Source organism: Cynocephalus volans, chromosome 6 (assembly GCF_027409185.1).
Source record: "Cynocephalus volans isolate mCynVol1 chromosome 6, mCynVol1.pri, whole genome shotgun sequence".
Lineage (NCBI taxonomy): Eukaryota > Metazoa > Chordata > Mammalia > Dermoptera > Cynocephalidae > Cynocephalus > Cynocephalus volans.
The window spans coordinates 157,843,391-157,856,971 of NC_084465.1; the positions used below are offsets into that span (position 1 = coordinate 157,843,391).

General features: G+C 47.8%; 1 pseudogene; it reads left to right on the top strand.

Annotated features, from left to right (window-relative positions):
* Window positions 1–2,899: 2,899 nt before the first annotated feature.
* Window positions 2,900–11,800, top strand: LOC134381105 (septin-8-like; annotated as a pseudogene).
* The last annotated feature ends 1,781 nt before the right edge of the window (window positions 11,801–13,581 follow it).

Sequence of the window (13,581 nt, forward strand, 5' to 3'; positions counted from 1 at the left end):
TCAAAAACAGTACCAGTGAAATTCTAGTGTTAACAAAAATCTTTTTAAAGAAATGTTAAATTAACCATAAAGAGATGACAGAGGCAGGTACATTTCTTCTGCGGTATCCGCAGGCACTTGGTTCCAGGCCACCTTCCCACCCCCAAAATCCGTGGACGTTCAAATTCCTTATATCAAATGGCATTTACATACTTTAAGTCACTTCTAGATAATCATTTCTACGTTATTTATTATACCTAATACCATGTAAATGTTCTGCAAATAGTTGTTACACTTATCGATACTAGCTGTTTTATTTGTATTACTTTTTACTTATTAATATTTTCAGTCTGCGGTTGGCTGTATCTGTACTGGGGATACAGGACCCACAGGTATGGAAGGACAGCTGTACTGGCCCTTCTGGTGTTACAAAGCCTGACTCAACCATTGATCTAACTGGCCAGCCCCTGAACTGGCCCTTTTGCCTGACCCATTTCATGACCATTTTAACGTATACCATTTCATTACTCAAAAAGATTAAAAATAAAAAGAACTCTTTTATTTCTCTTAAACTACTTACTACCCATAATTTTGACACATTGCACAACCTTAATGTACTATATTATACTTATATCATATATTATATATAGTCACATATATCATTACATCGAACCTGACAATGGTCTGTAAATTACCAGCTAGTACAATTTTTGGTCTTTGCCCCTTAACTAAGGAGGCGGAGGTTGGAAGAAGACTCTTCATTTCAGGTGACCTCTGCAAATTTTCACAACTTCTAAAAGTGTTCACAAACTAGTACGTCCAGGTACAAACTCCTTAATTTAGATTTGATTTTCACTGTCTAATAAAACCTGTGCAGGAAGCAACTACTGTCCTCTCCATCAATCCTTTCAGACTGCACAGAATTCCTTCCAACAGAATAAAGCTATACAGCTATTCTCACTTTGGCACGTGTGTCCTCTGACACCCGTCGCATGGTACTGAAATCCTCTGAAACACTTAGACGTCCATGGGGATGACCCGGCCCGTGGGGTCCCGCCCTCAGTCCCGCCGCCGACCCAGGATTAGCCTCGCTCTCCCCGCCCTCCCGGGGCGCAGCACCCCCTCCCCGAGCCCGGCTGCGCCGTCCCCCGCCCCCGTGCCCGCCCGCCTCGGAACAAAACGCGCGCGGAGGGCGGGTGAGCCAGGACCGGGGACGGCGGGGCAGGCACGTGTGGGGCCGGCGGACACAGGAGCCCGTGCCCGCCCCGGACAACCGCGGCCCGGCCCGCAGGGGGCGATGAGCGAGCGCCGCCCGCCGGACAATGCGCCGCCGGGCCCGCGCCGCCGCGCTCACCTCAGCCCCCGGCCGCACCCGCGCCCCCGGCCGCCCGCGCCTCTCACAGCCCACGCCCGCCCCTCACGAGCTCACCTGCCGGCCACCGAGGCCGCCGTCCGCGGAACCGCGAGGGCTCCGCCGTCGCTCCTCGCCTCCCCGAGTCCGCTCCCGCGCCGCCGCCGCTGCTCCCCGGAGCCACAGTGCACTCGCACCGTTCAACGAACTCCAACTGCCGCACAGCCGGACGCCCGGCGCCGACGGTCGCACTGCGCAGGCGTGGCGGGGCGGGGCCGGGCGCCGCTCACCTGACGGGCGGAAGGCGGTTCGCTGGTCTCAGGCGCGCGCGGGGAAGCGGCGGAGTCCGTGCGCGGGGCCCAAGAGCCTGTGGAAGCGCCGCTTGTCCCGGAAGGCAGGCGGTCTGGGAAGGGATTCGTTTCCGCGCAATAGGAGGACTTTCTAGAGAAGACTGGCCCCTTTTGTCCTGGGACGTAAGCAGCGAGGATTGATGCAGCTGCATCACCTGTCTCCGCCGTGCGCGGGACAGGTGAGTTCTGAGCCACCCAGAACACCGCGGCTCGGCTCAGCCCCAGTGCTCCGGTTCAGGGCTACAGGATGCGAGTCCTTTAACAAAACGGATTTGCTTCTCGTGACGCCCTTGAAGAGACGCCTTCCTCCACCGCTGCACTGCAGAGACGTGGGCGCCGCCACCCCCACCCCACCTGCGCCTCCTCCAGGAAGCCTTGCTCAGGTTAGCCGAAACCGCAGAGCCTCAGCTACAAACATCTGCCATTACACAGGTTGTGTGGGGACGCGATGTGGCTTCTGCAAGGCCAGAAACCTCCTTTTCCAGCCCCCACTGCAAATAGAAGAACTCACTGAGGACTCCTCCAGGGTTAGGAGCTAGAAATTTCCGCAATCGCACGAGATTTGATTTGATTTTAGCTTCAGTTAAGATGCCTTTTGAGTTTTTGTCGGTCGTTTGCAAGATGAGAGGGAAAGGGAGCGTCAACTACAGTTTTAGTCCTGCAGAGTCGTGTGCGAGCCTTAGAGACTGAATCTCGGTCTGAATCCAGAGGTCTTACCCCTTACCCCTTTCTCCCCCCTTTCTTTCCCCACGTGGTGCACACCAGTGTGTGCAGGGCTGCCGCGTCCCACATGGTGCACACCAGTGTTCGCAGGGCTGCCGCGTCCCACGTGGTGCACACCAGTGTTTGCAGGGCTGCCGCGTCCCACGTGGTGCACACCAGTGTTTGCAGGGCTGCCGCGTCCCACGTGGTGCACACCAGTGTTCGCAGGGCTGCCGCGTCCCACGTGGTGCACACCAGTGTGTGCAGGGCTGCCGCGTCCCACGTGGTGCACACCAGTGTTTGCAGGGCTGCCGCGTCCCACGTGGTGCACACCAGTGTTCGCAGGGCTGCCGCGTCCCACGTGGTGCACACCAGTGTTTGCAGGGCTGCCGCGTCCCACATGGTGCACACCAGTGTTTGCAGGGCTGCCGCGTCCCACATGGGCATACCTGTCTTTGCAAGGCTGCCGCGTCACCTCAGCCTCCTTCTCTGTAGGTTGCTGGAACACCCCACAGCCATGGCCCCTCACCCCAGGTAGCTGCCCTGCATCTGGCCCAGTGCTCTCCCCACAAGGCCACGAAGCCTGGCAGCAGTGAGTGCAAAATGCTCTCTGTACTTGAGTAGGGGGAGTAGAAAGGGAGAATACAGGAAGCAAAAAGCAAAGTAAAAAACCATCCTGCCACGTAGGTAAAATAACACTTTCCCGATCAAATCATTTAAAATGCCTTCCTTCCTCTTTCTATTACCTATGCACACGCTTGGGCCTAGATCTCCTCTAGAAATCTTCCCTAACTGCTGCGTTGCTGGAAATAGTTGATTCTCTGAATTTTCATTTTGCAGTTAACATTTGACACATTTTTTATTAACTTTTAAAAAAAAGTTGATGTCTTGTCTTCCTAACAAATTGTGTGTCCTTTAAGTCTAGAGCCGTGTCCAACCTTTTTTATTCCTTCTGTAAACCTAAATAATGCTGGGCATAGAAAGTAGCTTAATAAAAAGTTTATCAAATGGTCTGTTTTATTGATTGTTTAAACTACTAGCTAAGTGTATGTTCTTTGAAATAATTCAGACAATATAAATGTGTATAAATTAGTCACCAGCCCTTTCTTCTTTATCCCTGGCAATGTTCCATACTTTGAGATAGACTTTTTGTGATATTAATATGGCCACTCCAGTCTTCTTTTACTTATTTATTTATTTATTATTTTTATTTTTTGCATTTATTCAGAGTTTCTATTTCTTTTTCTTTTTTAAAAAATTTTTATTGAATCAAAATTGATTATACATATTTTGAGGGTTCAACATTGAGATATGTTGATCAAATCAATATTACTAGCATGTATATTGTTACAAATCGTTATTATTCTTTATGCCCCTTGTCCAATCTCTTCCCGTCCCCCTCTCCCTCCCTCCTACCCACTCTAATTACCCTAGATTTCTTTTCTCCTTCTGAAAGAATAACGGTTACTCTGTTGATTTGTTCCCTAGATGATCTGTCCAATGCTGAGAGGTGTGATCAGGTCCCCCAATATTATCATACAGCAGATGCTTCTGTCATTCTGAAATGGGCTTTGTGGAGAGAGACATCCTCTTCTTTTCTTTATCTCTGCTGGTGACTCTCCTTGTGTCAGTGCACTCCAGTGGCTGGTAGACCGTCTGCGTGGTGGTTGTGGCATCTAGCCGCTTTCACAGCAGCCATGGTTATTGTGGTGGCTATGGTGGGCCACCCACGTGGAAGTGAAGATTTTGGCATGCTCCTTGGTGCTGGCAGTATGTGTGATTGTCAGGAGTGTCTGGTCCCCAGCTTCATACTTTGGGTCCCTGGGCGGGCCCCAAGGCACTGGCACAGTGTGCCTGGTTGTGGGAGGGGGGTCCGGTCCCCTTCTCCATGCCTCAGATCCCCAGGTGGGCCCTGAGGAGCTGGCACAGTGTGCCTGGTTGTGGGAGGGGGGTCCAGTCCTCTTCTCCATGCCTCGGGTCCCCAGGCAGGCCTCAAGGCGCTGGCACAGTGCCTGGTTGTGGGAGGTAAGTCCGGTCCCCAGCTCCATACCTTGGGTCTCTGGGCAGGCCCTGAGGCACTGGTGCACTGTGCGTGGTTGTGAGATGGGTGTCCGGTCCTTTTCTCCATGCCTTGGGTCCCCAGATGGGCCCCTAGGCGCTGGATCAGTGAGCCTGGTTGTGGGAGGGGAGTCCAGTCCTCTTCTCCATGCCTCAGGTCTCCAGGTGGGCCCCAAGGCACTTGTGTGGTGTGCCTGGGCCAGAACTAATTTTCTGTCCTTTGCTTACTTCTAACATGGGGGAACTTCCTGTGGGAACCAGTACTTGGGCTATGTTGTCGAGCTAAATTGCTGCTCTGCTGCTGTTTCCCTAGGGGAGGCTTTTTGTGTAGCTCAGAGTTTAATGGTTGACCTTATAGGTACTTCCAGCTCTCCAGAGACTCGGTGCACCTGGGTTGTGTAGAAACTCTGATCTTGGCCCGAGTTTTTTCATCAAACTGCACCCCATGCAATTCTGCATTCCTGACCAGTCTCTTCTGAGGGGTCGTGTGCTGATTGGGGGGGCAGATTGGCTGTCCTTGCTGTGTCCCAGTGTCATCCCAGTGGGCTCTTCTCCCCCACCTCCCATGCTCCATACACTTTCCATGGGACAGGCCATACACCAGTCCCTTTCAGTGACTCACCGGCCTCTGAATGGCTCCGCTTTTTCAGCTGTTCGGGCTCATTGCTCTTGCATGGGTCCATGGGAACCCTATTAGTGGTCTTGCTGTCCTAGGGGCCACCAAGGCCCTCTTATCCCCTGTTGCCTCCAAGAAACTCCATCCGAAGTGCACAGCTGCAGCTTCTGCCAGCTCGTGCTCCATGCGCTCAGCAACTCCTGCCTTAAAGCAGCCGTGGCCCAAAACACTTCAAGCAGTTTTTTCTTATTCTCATTGTGGCTTCTCCCCCTTCATGAACTCCATAGGTCTCTCCTCCTCTTCCCATGAGCTCCAGCAGCCCCAGCTTGGTTGTTACATTTTTGTAGTTATAAATTGGTTGATTTGTGGGAGAGAGTGATGCTGGGGACCGTCTATTCCGCCATCTTGACCAGAACTCTCCAGTCGTCTTTTGACTGTTAGCATGGTATATCTTTTTTGGTCATTTTACTTTTAACCAATTTGTCTCTTTATATTTAAAGATAATTCATGTGTTTCTTAGGTCTTGCTTTGTTTTGTTTTGGTTTTTTTTCCCCAATCTGACAATCTCTGACTTTTCATTGGAGTGTTTAAACCATTTATTTTAGAGGATTCATAAAGCAAATATACTTCACAGGGCCTGGTTTTCCAAAGCTTTGCAGTTTCAAATATTGACCTTCCAAAGGACAAGAAATTTTCCTCAAGTTATAAAGTCTCTGAGGCAAGATAAAGATTTGTAACAAAGCAGGGTTTCTGGCTCAAAGACAGACTAGTTACTGATATGTAAAGTTACTGGGAAGCTGCTGGAGGGAGAAGGAATGTTTGCTAGATCAAGCTTTTGTTGGTGGATCACTGAATTGTCTAGGGAATGTCATCTGACATGTTTTTACTGAATGTTACCAGCTTCTATTGTTAAACTGTAACCCCACCTATGTCTCTTCCTGAAACTTCCTGGGCTGGAGAATAAATGCAGGAAGAGAACCCCAATTCATGGTTAATTTCCTGAGGAAGGAATGCCTCTTGCTGGAGTGTTCCAGGGGAGATTAACCACTTTCGGGCTTCTCACTGCTCAGAAGAGATGGGCTTTGAGTAATCCTTTTTGGCTCCATCACCCAGGGGAAGAGGGGTGACAAATCCTTGGGGGGCAAAGCAACAATTTATATTTAATGTTATTATTGATATAGTTATGTTTAAGTCTATCATCTTGCTATTTGCTTTCTATTTGTATATTTAGTCTGTTACCCTTTTTTCTTTTCTTGCCTTTTCGGGGATTAATTCAATGTTTTTTATGATTCTATTTTGTCATCTTTTTGGATTTTAGCTAAAACTCCTTGTTTTGTTATTTTACTAGTTGTTATAGGGTTTATAATATACATTTTTAACTTATCATAGTCCACCTTCAGATGATGTTATGTAAGTTCACTGACGGTATAAGAAGCTTAAATAGTACACTTCTGTCTGCCCCTTTCCACCTGCCTAGCCTTTATGGTTTTGTTGCCATACATTCACTTTTATATGTGTTATGAAACCTGTACTACATTGGTATTAGTCATGCTTGAACAATTCTATTTTTAAGAAATTTAAATAGTAAGAGTATTATCTTATACATTTACCAATGTATTTACCATTTCTGGTGCAGGTTATATCTTTCCGTCTGGTGCCGTTTTCGTTCTGCCTGGAAGACTATGTTTAACATTTCTTATAGTATGTATGTAATTGGAGTCTCTGAAGGAAAGAAATTGGAGGAAAGAGCAGAAATAGTATTTAAAGAAATGATGGTTAAACATTTTCCAAATTTGATAAGACTGTAAACCCACAGATCAAAGAACCTTTATGAGCCCCTTAGCACAAGGAACATGAAGATCACTTAACATTGTCCTACCATCCACTGATGCTCTTTTTGTGTTTTTCTTTCTAATTCTCTCTTTTTCATTTTGAGTAGCTCCTATTGCTGTGTCTTCCAGTTTACTAATCTTTTCTTCTGCAATACATAATTGGCCTCAGTCTACTCCAGTGTATTTTTTTTATCACAGACACCTAGTTTTCATATTTTGAAGTTCAATCTGTTCTTTTAAAAGAAATCTTTCATGTGTTTAGTTAAGTTTTTGAACCTCTGGGATATTGTGAAAGCAATTGTTTAAATATCTTTATCTGTGAATTCTAGCACCTGTGTCAGTTCTGGGTGCAAACATCTTTTTACTAAAATATTGGGGGTTTTAAAATATACATACATATATATATATATATATAGGTTTTTTAAATTGCAAAAAGAACACTTAATATAAATTCATAAAATATAAGCAGAAATTTAGTGAAGGACATGAGCAGATAAGTCTCACACCCTGAAGAAACCCACATGGTTAATAAGTACATTCTGAGATCTGGTTTAGGGTGGGGACATGGCTGCTGTCCCTGGCCCCTGCTTCAGGACTCCCCAGACAACTCAGTTGGCTCCACTGCTTGCCTGGATGTGGGCAGGGTCATGGCTGAGGCCCTTGGCCCCCTTCTGAGATCCCTGGGAGACTCAGCTGGCTGCATTGATTGCCTGGATCTGTCATGTTAATGATATTAGGTCTTCCTACTCGTGAACATGAGATGTCTTTCCATTTATTTATGTGTTTAATTTCTTTCAGCAGTGATTTGTCATTTTTAAAAGTATACATGTCTTGCACTAACTTAAATTTACTCCTAAGTTTTTTTTCTTTTTGATACTATTGTAAATGGAATTGGTTTTTTTGATTTCATTTTCAGATTGTTCATTGTTAATGTATAGAAATACAACTGATTTTCATGTGTTGATCATGTATCTTGCAACTTTGTTGAATTTGTTTATTGGCTCCAGTACCTTTTGGAGATTCTTTAGGACTTTGTATGTATTAGATCATGTCATCTGCAAATCGTTTTACTCCTTCCACTCCAGTTTAGATGTCTTTTATTTTTTCTTGCCTAATTTTCTGGCTAGAACTTCCAGTACACTGAATAGCAGTGACAAAAGCAAGCATTCCTGCCTTGTTCCTGATCTTCAGGGGAAAGCTTTCAGTTTTTAAACATTGAGTATATTAGTTGCAGGTTTTTCATAGATGTCCTTTATCACATTGTGGGAAATTCCCTTCTATTCCTAGTTTGTTGAATGTTTTTATCATGAAAGAGTGTTGGATTTTGCCAAATGCTTTTTCTGCATCAGTTGAGGTGATTGATCATGTATGTTTCTTTCCTTCATTCTATTAATGTAGTATATTACATTGAGTTCCATATATCAATATACTCTTGTGTTACTGAGGTAAATCCCACTTGGTCATGGTGCATAATACCCTTAATATGCTGCTGGATTCAATGTTCTGGTGTTTTCTGATAGTTTTTTGCATCAATATTTGTAAGAGATGTTGGTCTGTAGTTTTCTGTTTTGCTTGGCAGGGATCGAACCCTGGATCTTGGTGTTAATCAGCACCACATTCTAACCAACCGAGCTAACCAACCAGCCCAGTAGTTTTCTGTTCTTGTAATGTTTTTATCTGGCTTTGGTATCAGGGTAATGCTCGCCTCACAGAATGAGTTCAGAAATGTTTTCTCCTTATCCGTTTTCTGGAAGAGTGAGAAAGATTAGTACTAATACTTGTTTTAATTTTTGGTAGAATTTACTCTTGGATGTGACCAGCACCATTGTCCACACAATAAGCACAAAATAGCCACTGGCCTTGTCTTCCACTTCAGCACCAAGCCCCTACCCCCTTCCCTTTATCAGAAGCCTCATGACTTAAACAGAAACCCTTTTGCTTCTGCAAGGGTGCAGTTCTCCACCCTGGTTGCATAGCTTCCACATTAGCATAATGCCCCTCCTTGATTATATCAGCCAGCCCTTGGAACCCTGTATAAGCTCTACACCCCCACACCTGGTGCTGTCCTCCATTTTGAGGGCAGCCCCAGGCTGCCCATCACTTTGAGTGCAGCCCAGCAGATTCTTTTCCTTTAATAAAGCTTGAACAGTACCTGGTGTCTCAGCTCACTTTCTTTCATTTACCACTGAAGCCATCTGGTCTCTTTATTCTTTTTATTATTTATTTTTATTTTTATTTTTATTTTTATTTTTAAAAATTTTTTTGACTGGTGAGGGGATCGCAAGTGTTGTCTGCACCACGCTCAGCCATTGAGCTAACCAGCCATCCCTATATAGGATCCGAACCCGTGGCCTTGGTGTTATCAGCACCGCACTCTCCTGAGTGAGCCACGGGCCGGCCCCTGGTCTTTTTATTCTTAATAGCTACTGTATTAGAGTATCCCACACCAGTTATTTAAACAATTTAATGTAAAGAGTTATTACCTATACCGTTAAGTAGGCAACTGAAAGCGTGAAACGAGAATTCTAAAGCAGTGGGAGCGCCTCGCAAACATCAGCATGTGCCAGGGTCAACTAGGAGGCTTGCTGACTACAGATTTTTAGTCACACCGGCACATAACTCAGCAGGCCGGGCTGGTGCTAAAGAACCAGCGTTTCCCACAAGCTCCCAGGAGGTGCCAGTGTTGCTGAGCCTGGGACCACATTTTGAGAATTACTCTTCGAAGGTATCATAGGGATCACAACTGCAGTTTCACCGGGCCGAGGAAACAAAGGGTGTTTACTTAAATTATTGAAACTTCTCTTAGAGAAGGGTTCCTGTGCGCTTGAGTCGGACTTCTGAAGAGGGGCCGCCAAGTGGCTGCCGGCGGGGCTTCTAGGCTCAGAGGAGGGGTCCGCAGGGGTGGGGCTGTGCTGGCTCGTGTACCTGGTTCTGCGTGTTTTGGAGATACTGCTAACTCGGTTCAGCGGCAGCTGCGGAGGGAACTGCCCCTGCCAGGGTGAAGAAGCGTTCCTGGAATTGAGCCGAGACAAGTGGGAAGCAGACAGGAGGGGCCCGTCGGCGCCCCCTGCTCTTAGGTGCGCAGGCTCCCCGCAGCCCCGTCTGTTGGCAGAGCGCACAGAGCCTGCTGGCAAAGCACAGGAGGGAAGACGGGCGCTGAGAGACAGTAACAATCGGGCCCAAGCGGCTGCGCTCCGGCTGCACTCGTGGCCAGGCCTGGCGGGGGTGGGGGCGGGGGTGGGGGCGGGGGTGGCCGCCGAGGGGAGTTTCCAGGAGGTGGCTGTGTTGGACCCACGCAGCCGCAGCCGCCCGGGCGGAGCACGTCCCAAAGCCGGCTTCTCCCCGCCGTGGCGGCCGCTGACCTGAGACGCTTCTCGAGTGCAGAGCTGGAGCCCCGGAGCCCCTCCCTGGACAGCCATGTGGGCTTTGACAGCCTCGCCGACCAGCAAGTCGGTCCCTCAGGGCTTCAGCTTCCACATCCTGTGTGTGGGGGAGACTAGTGTGGGCAACACAGCCTTTGAGACCGCGGAAGCCAGCCACCGTGGGGCACGTGTGCGCCTGTGGCTGCAGACCTACGACCTCCAGGAGAGCAACGTGCAGCTCGAGGGGATCAGATCAATAAGGATGCGAGTGACAGGCCCATAGTCAACTACATCGACGTGCAGTTTGAAAACCATCTGCAGGAGGAGCTGAAGATCCGCAGCTCACTCTTCGACTACGATGACAGGAGGACCCACGTTTGCCTCTACTTCATCACACCCACAGGGCACTCCCTGAAGTCCCTGGATCTGGTGACCACGAAGAAACTAGACAGCAAGGTGAACAAGGCTGACACCATCTCCAAAGCCCCACAAGTTCAAGATCAAGATCATGGGCAAGCTTGTCAACAACAGGGGTGGGGGGAGTGGTGATCTACCAGTTTGCCACTGATGGTGAGGCTATTGCAGAGATTAATGCAGCCATGAAGCCATGAATGCATGTCTGCCCTTTGCTGTGGTGGGCAGCACCGAGGAGGTGAAGGAGGGGAACAAGCTGGTCCGAGCACGGAAGTACCCTTGGGGAGTGGTGCAGGTGGAGAATGAGACTGACTGCGACTTCGTGAAGCTCTGGGAGGTGTTGATCTGGATGAACATGGAGGACCTCGGTGAGCAGACCCACAGTCGGCACTACAGGCACTACCAGCGCTGCAAGCTGGAGGCGATGGGCTTCCAGGACAGTGGTGGTGACAGCCAGCCCTTCAGCCTGCAAGCAATGGATGAGGCCAAGAGGAAGGAGGTCCTGAGTGAGCTGCAGAGGACGGAGGAAGAGATGAGATGGTGTTTGTCAACAGAGTGAAGGAGACAGAGCTGGAGCTGAAGGGGCAGGAAAGGGAGCTCCATGAAAAGTTTGAGCACCTGAAGCAGGTCCATCAAAAGGAGAAGCATAAGGGGGAGGAGAAGCACGGGGAGCTGGAGGAAGAGGCCAGCGCCTTCACCCGCAGGAAGGCTGCAGTTGAGGCCATGCAGCCTCAGGCCTCGCACACCACCTCACAGCAGCCCCTGAGAAGGACAAGACAAGAAAAATTAACTCACGCACAGACTTACATGTCAAGAGTGCACTTAGACTTCCATGTGTTAAGTTGCTTGAGTTATACCTTGTGGCCCTTCTCCCATAACATGGTGTGAGGGTGGACTGAGAGCCAGTACAGACTCCAGTGTTTACAGCCGGCTTTGCACCCCCCTCCCAATCCGGCTCCAGCTGCCATGGGCCTGTTGGGCCACCACTTTCTATGCAAACCCATAAGAGCCATGAATGCTGGAATCCAAAACTGACAAGGTTTATTTTTTTCAGAGCCAGCGGCTGGTCTTCCATGTACAGTGTCACTGTTGATGGAGCAGTTATGTGCTGCTCTAGTCAAGGCCCCATCCGCTGATGCTAGGTCTGATTGTTCAGCGTCAAGATGGCAATTCATGCGGTGCCCTAGGTGCAGCTGCATGGTCTGGTGTACATGCTGCAGAATTCACCTGATCCCCCTTCATTTTAATTTTTCTAACTTAGAGCTTAATTTCAATAACTTTAAAACACTTCTTTATTTTTATTGGCACCAGCATAAAGACAAATAATATCCTTTTCCATTATTTTCATAAGTAACACAGATTCCCTGGTTTTTTAAAACTAAAAGTACCTCTAAACTTTTCTTATGCATAAAGCACCCCTATAATATACAGGGAGAGGTGGGTAATAAACATTCTGTAACATCAAAAAATAAATAACTGAATCGCTGGGAACATTGACATGCCTGCTACACACACATGTGCTTTTCTGCAGCCACCAACCAGCCCCATTTTCCGCCTAATGAGATGGAGCTATCTTATGTACAAATAAGTGATGTGTTCACCCTCTCCTCAAAATGAGGCAACACAAAATCCTAGCAGCCTTGTATCCATCACTGCACTACATTGATTACTCCCTCCAGCATCAATCATTCTCATACAAAAAGGTAAAGTAAACCTCTAACAAAACTTCTATAAAATAGGGAGGAAAGTAAAAAATATCCTAAATACACACAAACTGACAAGTAAGGAGGTATGTCCAGCTGCTCTGTCCTCTTTTCTTTGACTGGCTGGTCATGTGGCCATAGTGGTATTTGTAGCTTCTGCCTCTACCCATGCCATATTTCCTTGGCCCTCACCAGAGCCTCAATACCTTGGGGTTTTTTTTACCAGATGGGTGACTCAAATCTCCATTCTTAAAGGACCTGAATCCTCAGTGGTCCTGCTTTTTGTTTTTGTTTTTGTTTGTTTTGCGTAGAAGTACTAAGAGGTGTCTCAAGAGAGTCCCCTGGGTTCCAAACATAGCCCTTCTTTCCCGCATTCGTGGCAGCAGCCTATTTTCTCCTTAGTAATCAGGATCAGTCATGCCAGCCAAGAGTAGCCCCTCATTTGCCTCCTGACTCAATGGCATGCGGAGGCCAAAATGGTTCAGTATCAGAAAGATTGTTTTCTCTTTCTCTTACTTGAAAAGCAGAAATTACTGTCAAATTGTATCTGTGAAGATTCATTTTGCCAAGGGATGGATGGATGGATGGATAGAAGGACCAGTGAATGGATGAATGGATATGTGGATAGAAGGATGGGTGAGCACATGGATGGATGGATGGATGGTTAGTGTTTATGTGGGTAGATGGATGTGTGGATGGAAGGATGAGGGAGTGGGTGGATAGTGGGTGATGTGTTGATAGACGGAGGGGAGGATGAGTGGGTGACTAATGGAGGGATGGATGGAGAAATGGATGGAAGTGCCGATGGATGGGCAAACAGATGGAAGGATGAGTGGATGAATGGGGTGTGTGGGAAGATGGTAGATGGGTGAAGGAATGGGTGAGTGAGTGAATGGGTGGGCTGGCAGGTGGATGAAGAGATGAGAGGCTGGTTGTCGTATGATTGGGAGTGTTCCTGGCATTATTAGGCAAGGGCGAGGGGTGCCAGCAGAGCCCCACTTGATGGTGTCATGTTCTGTCCAAAATACCTGTAGCACCTCTGTTGAGAAACTCTGTAACAAATTATGACTCCCAAAACATTTATAAGTATGTCATTTCTCCTCCCCCAAGCCAGTTAGGCTCTGATAATAACCCAATAGATTAAGCTCTGGTAAAACAGTTTTTCATGAGAGCAGGCTCTTGTAAAGTAGAACTGATGCTCTGGTTGTATTTCT